This window comes from Trichoplusia ni, chromosome 10 (assembly GCF_003590095.1).
Source record: "Trichoplusia ni isolate ovarian cell line Hi5 chromosome 10, tn1, whole genome shotgun sequence".
NCBI classification, from domain to species: Eukaryota; Metazoa; Arthropoda; class Insecta; order Lepidoptera; family Noctuidae; genus Trichoplusia; species Trichoplusia ni.
Window position 1 is genome coordinate 3,654,408 of NC_039487.1, and position 10,780 is coordinate 3,665,187.

Here is a 10,780-nt window from a genome sequence, read left to right on the forward strand (position 1 = left end):
TATATATTATAAACAAATACTCAACATTTTATTTCTAGGAATGTTTTCTGTATGTTGAGTAAACAAACGTTACCAGTAATATTCAACATAACATTCTCTTTACAAAATTGAAATTTTGGTACATTTCTACGAAAATCAGATAACTGATTGTTATTATAATATAGATAATGTTTTGGTGAGCCCATAGGACTTTTGTATAATTGTCATCGAAATATCGATGTTGAACAATAAACGGAGAGTGACATCATGCCTACTGTACAAAATAGCATAATATTTATAACTTATTAGACTTTAAAAGGGCGAATAAGCTAAGCATCTTTTTCAAAAAGGTTTACAAAACTAGACTCTAAAAAATGTATAACAAGAATAAAATAGTCAAATAAAAAACTACTAAAACTACAATTAACACTGAAATATGTCACTCATTAATTAATTCATCTAATATGTGTTTTTAACAAAATACACACCAAGATTCCTTACCTTTTTCCAAGTACCAGAAAATTTTCATCACATACCTACTTCAAGTTAACGTCAAACATAGGAACACGACACTCAATCCAATCTGCATTAGCAAGATATAATATTTCGAGAACGACATCAATCAGAGGCTAACGAAAAGGTGGGACACTTCAAAAGGCACGTGCAAATATAAAATTCATTACTTGCGCCTCTCCAGCTAATTCGTCCCTTCAGATAAGGGGACCTAATATCCTTTAAACCGTCGAGCCGTCAAAGGCGATACTTGAGACGCCACTTGTCTATTTGTAATTGAATATGAAAATCTTTAGCGCCGTGCGAGGATTTTGCTGCCAGTGATATAGAATTTTTGTAGGGATTTCGTAGGTTTAGGCGTTGATCATTTTTTTCCTCTTTTGGGTGTTGTGGTTTGTATCAAGTTGTTATGTAGTTTCAGCTGTCTGTCTGACTGTCGATCTATAATTATATTTTGCAAGGTGAATTTCATCTTCCTTTAGGTTTCCGTGTGACAATGCAATAAAATGATATGACATAGCAATATAATCAATAAGTGACCTGACGAAGCTGGAAAGTGGCCATAAGAACTTCACCATCCAGTCAATATTTTTTTGAGTACCCACTGTGACTCCAAAGAAAAAAAGGAATCTGAAAATCCTGTGTTTAAAAATGTATGTTTTTTATTAACTTGTATTTTATTGCCGTCTTACACTTAATAGTGATAAATCTATGAATAGGATACTATGAAGAGGCAATTAAATAAAAGGGCGAAGAGACCTCTGCTCATTTAAGAAAAGAAATAATAGGTACAGATGACATAATTGGTTCCAAAAACCTTGCTCAAAGGGTATTCAACTATAAAAATATTAATCTGTAAAAAAAATATTGAAGTTCTATAAACTTCTAACGATCGCTTCAAATTCAAAACACGCCAAGTACTTAACCTGACTTTAACTCAACAATTTGAACATAGATTATTATGACATATCCAGTAATACTTTATGCCCCTAACCTCTTACATTACAGAAGAACCTGCAGTGAGCATCGGCACTCGTTCGTGTCTCGAGAGCCAGAGCAACGGTGAATAAAATTTTAGAGCCCTCTAAAAGAAATTCATCATAGATTTTATTACGAAAATGTTCAAACAAACTTGTTTGGATATACGAGAATATTTTACTTAGATAAAGATTGAACTGTTTGAGGTATTTTTCTGAAATATTTTAGTTCAAAATTGCCTACTAAAATTTGAGCCGTCTTCATTAAGTATATTTTTTTTCCAAAATGACTTGATTCAATTATAGGGTTTTTACATTTCTAAACTTTTCTCTCTCGGCTCTACTTACATTGCACCTTTGATGTTTTGCTTTAACTTTATACGATTTTCGACTTGACTTGTTCAACGGCCATGTTTTCATTAGAGGCGGAAAAAAGGAAAATTGGATTTAAACATGAAAGATCGAAGGTCTTCGTACAGACAGCCTACTTTGAGCCCAATTTAATTACGAGAGAACTTGAGAGAAATGACGTAAAGTGATTTTTATATTTTGCATCTTAAAGCGTAGGAAGATTGATGACTACCTATTTGGACATTGATTTATCTAACTTCGTATCGAGGGACTAATTACCCAGTAGTAATAGTGGACAAAATATCGGCTACAGTTTGAAAAAGTAGTGTTCTATTCATCTCTTTAATTAATATGTTAGCAACCACGTTACTATATTCGAGAACATTTTAAAACATCAAATAACGAGTCTCTAAATACTTTTGGTTCTGAAGTAATGTTACGTTGTTGCGTAAACAGGAAAACATATTGAAACCATATTACAAAACTAGTTTTTCACAAAATCCCATTGTCGACCTAAAAAACAGCAGGAATTAATTGGTCGATAAAATAGATTGCATTACGTCATTTAAGTTCATCAGAAGTTGTCACAGCTTTTAGCGTTCTTGTGCATTTTATTACATTATAATAAGTGCTATTATTTCTCAGCACTCGCATACTTACTTCATGACGTTTACACTTTAATTCGAAAATAAATACAGAGTTGCTTACGTGTATGTTCCAGGTCGTTCAATAAAGCATTTGCTGAGTATAATTGACGTTTCTCATGACTGGCTTTTAAATAATTGTTGTGAGGCATGAAACAGTATTGCTGATTATTTGGTTCGCGTAACTATAATATTGTATAACCAATAGTCCTAATTAGTTATATCTTCATAAAATATTACAATAGTTTTGTAGGCCCCTGGTAGAGACTCCATCACATTTTAGATTAAAGTTCTCAAATTGTAGGTAAGCCTTTAAGAACTACCGGGTCTCTTCCCATGAAGTTATCCTGTGAAAATAAAGAGATATTGTATAATGTAATAAATCATAACTAAGCTTAAACATAAGCTTTCTAGGTACGGATTGAAAGGATTACTCTACCTTTTTTCGGTCGCCAAATATCAACATTTTATTTCTTCAGCCGAAATTTATTGGTCAATTCGTAACTCTGGTATAAAGTCCCAATAATTGTTATCTCTTCTATCCACCCGTCCACAAAAGCTGGGTGTCCTACGACTTTATTTACTCTTAGCCGATTCAATGTTTTATATCTATTTCGGAGTTTCGTATAAATGCGGTACAATAACAATAAAGCGGGATTTCTCCACAGATTGCTGACATTTTCCTCAAGACATAGGTACGATATAAAACGGGTATATTATATTATTAAAAAGCTTTGCATACAACGGTCAGGCAAGATAAGGGGAATAACAAAAGAAAAATGAATACGGGCGATAGTAAACATGAAACTATGGTTTCCTCTTTCGCTAAATAAAACTTAAGTATGGTTTTGCATGAAACATAAACAAAAACTTAATTCGCTTTTCAAACGAACTTGTTAAGTAGTTCCTTGTAGATGTTGTACAAATTTACAAAATTACTTTTTAGTTACTGAGTCAGGAAAGATTTCAGTAGTTTGTAAGTTTACTCGACGGTATAGTTGACATGTAATTATGACGATAAAGAAAAGCAATTGAGCGGTTACTTCACTATGAGTTCAAGCATTGAAGAAGTAAGAGAGTAGAGAAACATTGAGATTATATCGCCTCAGCTTTGACTTATAATTAAAAGCTGTATTGCGTCCATTAGGAATCGCGTTATACTATACGTACTGTAGCAGTGTTTGGGCGCTGGAGATTATAGAGTTGCAGTGATTCAGTTCTAAAGTTGTTTGTATCGATAAACGACCATCACACCAAACTCACTGTCCTGTCACGGCTTCCCCGCATAGAGCAAACTTGTGTGATCTTCGAATGTTTTTCCTGATTCTGAGTCTTTGCGCAAGTCTCTGAATGTTTGTGTTGACCCTGCAACACAATAATTAAGAAGAATTAGTTAAAAAAAGAAAATCTTCCTCTGTGTGATGTCCTAGTACCTATACCTAGTACCTAATACAAGCCTTTTGTTCAAATTGATCAGAAACATACCCAGAAAGAAAGCAGGAACAACTATCAGGCTTTTTCTTAAATCACTACAAAACTTACGCAACCCTGGATTATTTACATTCTATACCTATTGAAAAGACTTTACGGCCCTTCGGTAAGTAGCTGCGCCTTCGTATGTAGTTTTAAACTCTCATAAAGAAGAAAGTTCTAAGTAGCGAAAACTTTTTCGCCCGAAAAAAGAGGTAATGTGCACTTTAGCCCTTTCGGCTTAAAATGTGAAGCCATTCAATTGATATTGACGTTGAGAAAGTGGATGTTTCCCAAAAACGCATTGACTTCAAAGTAGATTTTTCTTTTTAGATTCACTGTTTTTAGTGCTCGCTTTTAGAGTTCCGTACCAAATGGGTAAAAACAAAACCCTATGATTAAGGCTGAATCGTATAAACCGTAATATCCAGACAGTCGTAATTTTTACAGAGGATGTATATTTCTCTAGCTAATAGAAGCAAGAGAGCATATTAATTATAGAAATGAAAATTAGTCAAAAATTTGATTTGTGATCAATTAGATATGCGAATTTCTTTTTCTTTAGCTTATTTGTACGGAACCCTAAGTCTCGAAAGTCTAACACAACTTGACAGGTTTCTAGATTCACTTTTATTAGTGCTCGTTTTCTTTGATAACAAAAGTCTCAAATAAAATGTTGGAATCGTTTTTCTTCACTATTACTTTCATTTCTGCCGACAGATTTCAGCTGTTCAAAGTTCTGCAGAAGTTGTGGACGTCAATCGTTTTAGTTTCTACTGTGCTCTTATTGAAAGTATTGCCTTGATGTCAGTAATGTTTGAGCGACGTTTATTATTACAAACTGGCCGAATTGGTATCATTTTTATACGATTTGTTTTTTGATCGTCGTTACAAGACTTCGAAGAACTCAAGATTGCCTATTTGAATTATTCACAACATTCTTTGAACCGATAAGAGAGAATACAGTTTTTTCTTCCAAAATCACTCAAGAGGCCGTTTCTTTGTAAAGATAGCCTTTTAATGGAAAATAATTGAGACTGCCATTTACCGAATTTCATTTACCTCAGTTTTGATGCTGGTCTCAATTTTATATTCTTAGTATCATTGCTCACTCAAAGCAGGTTATTTAATTTTTACTTTGGCTATGTCCCAAGCGATTTTTGTAAAATTGAGCAGTGAATAAAGGTACATAGAAGTTAACAAAAGAATGCTCTAGAATAGTCTTTATTTCTCATTACGAATACACATGTTAACACAACTGTTTTTTTTAAATCAACTCTGTAAATATTTATCTAATAATACATGTTTGCAATAGAGCTTTAAGAACCATTTGCTTAATTTATCTATTTTTTTTTAGACTGAGTGAAGGTTTTTAATGTACTTTGCAGTTCAAGCGAATATAATATGTCAAACTTCTTGGCTTCTATCGTTAAAGCGTAACTTATCAGCACTTTGGCAACTACATCATTTCAGGTCTTAGTTGTTACAAACTTTCCAGACGATCAATAGAAATTATAACTTGATGTAATGTTAATGCTATTATAATTGTTGGATACAATGAACAAGTTTAGGACATTATCATACAGGTGTTTAGAAGTTGGTGTTCACTTTCATATAAGGACTTTTCGCGTTGGACGCTATTTAAAGTACTTTGATGTTTTGAGATGAATGGCTTCTATATCATTGCAGCGAAATACGTTGAACAAACAGCTGTCAAATCACTGGCTGATGGTACACTTTGTAATGAGACTGTCGTACTTTTGAAACATTTCAGGATTTAGCTTTTAAATTCAAATGCCTTTAATTAACGTGGTAGCAGGATTATTAAAACTAATAAATGCAAGAAGGTTATATTTAAAAGTATCAATTACTTTTAAATATACACAACTCATCTCTACAAACCCAGTACTATCGTAATCGAATTGAAGCTTCTTTAAGTTATTAATTACTTTCATTTCTTTGGACAAAATACCGTTTATCAAGAAGAGCATTAATCAGAGACGTGACTTAATAAAACCGCTAATCACGATCAAAGTAGGTATCATTAATGGTTGGGGTTTCGGGTTCCGTAACCAAATGAGTAGAAACCAGAGGGTTTCGTTTTAAAGTGATATTGTTATCGTTGTGGAGGTGTGACAGCGTAATATACATTGTAGAGCGTCATCTCTCTTACACACGCTCAATAATGAAGAACAATTTTATTACTTAAAGATGTAGCAGTAGGCTCCCTGGACACTGTCAACTACTCATTAGTTGCTGATGTGGTCTTCACGACAACTATGGTTCTAATTTTAGAAATCGGTCGTAGAAACCTTGAAGATTTCATTACATGTGAATAGTTCAGAGGTACGAGTAAATCTATCATATAGGTTTAGGGTTGGCAAAAAAGGACCTTATTGCTTAGGTACAGTTGTTTCTCTGTTAGTCCGTCTGCGTCACCGTCTTAGTGTTGCCGCAATTATATTATTCTGTTTAAAATTATGACTTTAGTTTGCCAATTTGTAAGGAATCATCAGTGTCATGAGTCCAGCTCACACCTGACCGGTTTCTGTATGATATTATTTAGCTTAACCATTCAACTGACTTCAATGCCATTGGTATTCCAAAAAGTCAGTCTATGTTTTTTGCAGAAAACAGTTGATAGACAGGTGGAGGCGAGAGTGAAAGGTGTATCATTTTCTAAGGAGGTAACCCTTCGTGTGGGACTCCGACTCGCACTTGACACACTTTTGAACAAAATATTTTTAGTACGACGGCATAATAACTGGGTTGAAAGCACCTTATTACTGCGTCAGTGTGAGCTCCACGCGACTAACTTTTGTATTGGTTTTGGTAACCTTTTAAACTTATTATTAGTTTATGTGTGGGTTTATTTATAATACAGAATTTATGCTGAGGTTAGTTTGGTTAGTAAACTTTTTGGATCGTTTGTTACAGATCAGGTGAAGCCACGTTTAAAGTTTGAGTTGAAATTAGAATAATATTTTATATTTTTTTTATACGTAGATATGGCCAATATCCTCTCCGCCTGTCGTTTTTTTATGTTCAGTTTTTCTACTATTTTGTGTGTACATAAACTTTTAAGCAAATTGATTGTAAAGTAATTTGTTTATATAATAAAACGTCACACAAAGTAAAAATACATCGACTTCAAATTAAACTTAAAAAAAATATATATATTTATATATATAAATAGTGTCTCATAAATATAAATTAAGATTTCCAGCATATTTCTGTTTTATCTCTATCGGAACCAAATCCCTAGGTATTTCAGCAACATGGTTCGTAAATCTTAAGAATAAGGATTCTTAAGATTTAAATGAATTTGGAATAAAGGAAATTGATATAGATATTGTGTAGGATTTTTTATTGCAGTTATTCTTATAACTGGGTTTTGTCATCACATAATTGGACTTATGGATGTCATAAACTTATTATATCACAAGCGTTTATGGAATTGGACGAATCTGAGGGTTTTTTTTCTTTGCTCTTTTTTTTTGTTATTGTATCTGATAGCCTCCATTGAATTGCAACTTCTTTTAAATACTCATTAATTACTTTTTGGTATAAATGAGAAAAGTGACAGACATAAGTGTTTTAAACTGAAATATTTTCGCGTTTAAGATGATTTTTTCGCTCATTTATTTAAAAGATTCTGTCCGGCTACAAACAAACCTAATTGTGAATTTAAACGGATTTTCATAAATAAGTTTCTTTCTATGAAGTTTACTTATTATAAAGTCATAGTGTTATCGAACCACAAAACTTCTTAGCTTTCGAAACACTGAACAAGATAGAATCATATTCACGAAAACCTGATACCTATTAAAACCATGTTCTAAAATATTAACATCAAAACCAAACAGTTTCTCGCAAACAAACTGAAAGCTTTCTTTTACGTGAATAATGTTTACAAAATATTGTGTGAGTGATTGACAGAGGCACTATAAAATAACAGTAATTAAATGTCGGCTAACGATCGGTCATCGCGTCTCAAGCTGCCTCATGCCGACATTATAAGTAGGGATGTGAAAGATATTAAACTTCGGATATGGGTGCGGATATTATAAATGAATTTGTTCAAGAATTTGTTATTTTTAAGGATACAGAATATTATTTGGGAAGTAGAGAAACATGATGGTTTTATTTACTGTTGAACAAAAATAGAAAAGATTTATTTAACTTTTTTTATCTTTAGATAATAGTTTAGTGCTTTCAACCGACCTGTAAAAACAAGTCATTGCTTTTGTACAACACTTAGATTACATTATTATGTACCTTTACCTGACACATTATTGGTTTCGGATACCCGATAGTTTCGGCTCTCGCTATTACATCCCTAATTTCAAGCGAGCGACTAAGAAACCTTTAACAGCACGTCACGAAACTCAAACATTTACTTTGTGACCTGAATACTTGAGTAATTATTAATAGCATAATTTTAAACTGTTTAGCATCATGTTTAATGTTGACGAGAGAATGTTTTAAAAGCCTGTAATTAGTTGGAGCTAAGTATCTCGTGTCAATTCGTTTAATTAAGATCTTAATTCGAAAAGTAGGCTCTATGTATCTCTTTGTTCATTATTAAGAATGTCGTGAGGTTTACTCAATTATTTCGGCTTGTTTTGTGATACTCAGTGTCTCAAAAGCGTCTATAATAAGAGGTATTCATTATGGTCTATCTAAATAAGTAGAGTACTATATGGACGACACGTTTTTTTATGATATTGTATGCCATTCTGAGCTAAAGTTTTCATCGCTTTAGTTGATTTTTAGTTGTTTATTTGACTATAGCACTAGGTATAGTTTCAGAACAATAATTTACAAGTAATATTTGCCAACTTGTCATGTATTTTTTTTCAGTGAAGTTTGAACGTCTGTATTCGTATAGTTATGTATACGAAGTATTGTTACCACAATGACGTCGCAAAACGTCATTCTACCAACATTAAAGAAGAAACAGCCCTGCCTTTACAAACGCACAAACTCATTAATAATAATTACGTCACACAAATTGCAGCCCAGTATTTAGTACGCGGAAATCAATCCAACATGACGTGCAAGTCATTAATCAGACAACACACTCTTTGATCAACAATAAATAAAAGTATAATTACCATCCATCAACATTTGCGAACATCATCCGCCATTTTTTCAACGTCGCTTCGATCCCAACATTAAAATCCTCGATGTTAATTTGTTAATTACAAGTGGACGTCCACGAGTTATGGCTTACCAGGCTTCGTAACATAAAACTGCAGTTAATATAAATCAATATGTAATATGTACAGCGTTTCTGGTTGATATTCATAATTCAGGAGCGATGAAACCCTTCACGTGTTGTGTGGGATCGGCGAAGAGCTCGGGGTTGTATTGTAGAATGTAGGGTACATTAAAATTGTTTATTCAGTATTTTTTTGCCCCAGGAGTGAGATTTTGCGGTACGTGCGCAAAGTTTCACGTGTGCCTGTTGACTAATAATGTTTAGTGAGTGAAACACACGTTTTACGTGTACCTACAACTTTTTTTATTCGAGTATTTGTTTTTTGTTTTATGAGCTACTAAAAGGAAAGAACTTCCGTATAAATTGTACAAGTTTTATGTTGTCTTGTCACTTAATTTACTTTGTTCACGGTACTCTGTTCATAAGGTAAAAAAATTCTAATCTTAATTTTTTAGTAAGATTAACTCAAATTTGCACTAAAATAAAAAAAAAAAACTCTCTCTATTTTTTCAGTATTATCAATAACATCCTTAAGTAACTAACCATAAGTAATCACACAATTTAAATAACATTGCAGGATAAATAAATGCAAAGCGTCTATTAAATAATTGCATTAATATTCAAACTAATTACTGCAACTTTGCAATTAAAGAGGACTTACACATAGTAGCTTACGCTCATCACTTAACCACTGGGAAACTTCAGAATCTTACGAACCTCGTTCAGTTAGTCGAAACCAACAAGAGCAGTTTATCACCTGACCAAGTAACCAAACACCACTTTTCAAAGCAAAACTCCAAACGTGTGGGAAAGAGACCGCTACACAAAATGTAGAGCGTCATCTCCCTTCCACAGCAACTCAACATCTTTAAATTAGCGCAGTAGGTTCCCAAGTCTATATAAATCAAAATAAACCACGTACATTGCAATTAAGAAGGAGCGAATCCTCCTCCTAGTACGCAATAAGTTTTGTAAGGGAATAATAACATTTTATCTTGAATATCAGAACATTTATTATAATTACATCATAGTATTGACAGGCCCATTAATATAAAGTGCACGCATCGGTAAATAAGACATGCAAACTGCAGGCTACAAGAAATTCAATTAAAAGGTTTTTGGTAATTGATTTATTTTACTTATTTATGTTGATACGCTACATAAGTAAGTCATTTTTCCTACATTGCTGTTTTTTAAATAAAAACTTTTTATATTTTTCTTAGGTTTCGTCCAACTCTATGTTGTAGAGTTTTCTTTAGTGGAAAACTTGTAATTTGTGTAATTTAACTTCTACGAAAGTACAACAACGGCTCAACTTATAAGTATTAAAAACTATTTACAGAGTCTTTTCAAATAAAAGTTTGTTTTCTTGATAATTTGTAAACTGGTTCAATACTGGGTGGGGGCTTTATTCTTTTGGCCCCGGTTTTTGCGATTTTTTTAGACTTTCGTACTAAAATAGTAAAAACGGAACCCGATTATTAACGCCGACCTTTCTAATATCCTATCTTCAAAGTTTAAATATTCACAGGTGATTTATTTTTGGTTTCAATGAAACAATGAATGAATTGAGGATAAGCAGCTGTTGGTACCTACTATAATTTGGCTGGCTGATTTTTTTT

At 32.9% G+C, this 10,780-nt stretch overlaps 1 long non-coding RNA gene across 1 annotated transcript; it reads right to left on the reverse strand.

Moving 5' to 3' along the window:
- Positions 1-433: 433 nt before the first annotated feature.
- LOC113498270 lies at positions 434-9,550 on the reverse strand. The gene is made up of 3 exons (XR_003400973.1): positions 9,052-9,550; positions 2,904-3,829; positions 434-2,811 (listed from the first exon to the last, which is right to left on the reverse strand). It is a non-coding gene; the product is annotated as an uncharacterized LOC113498270 (long non-coding RNA).
- Positions 9,551-10,780: the final 1,230 nt, after the last annotated feature.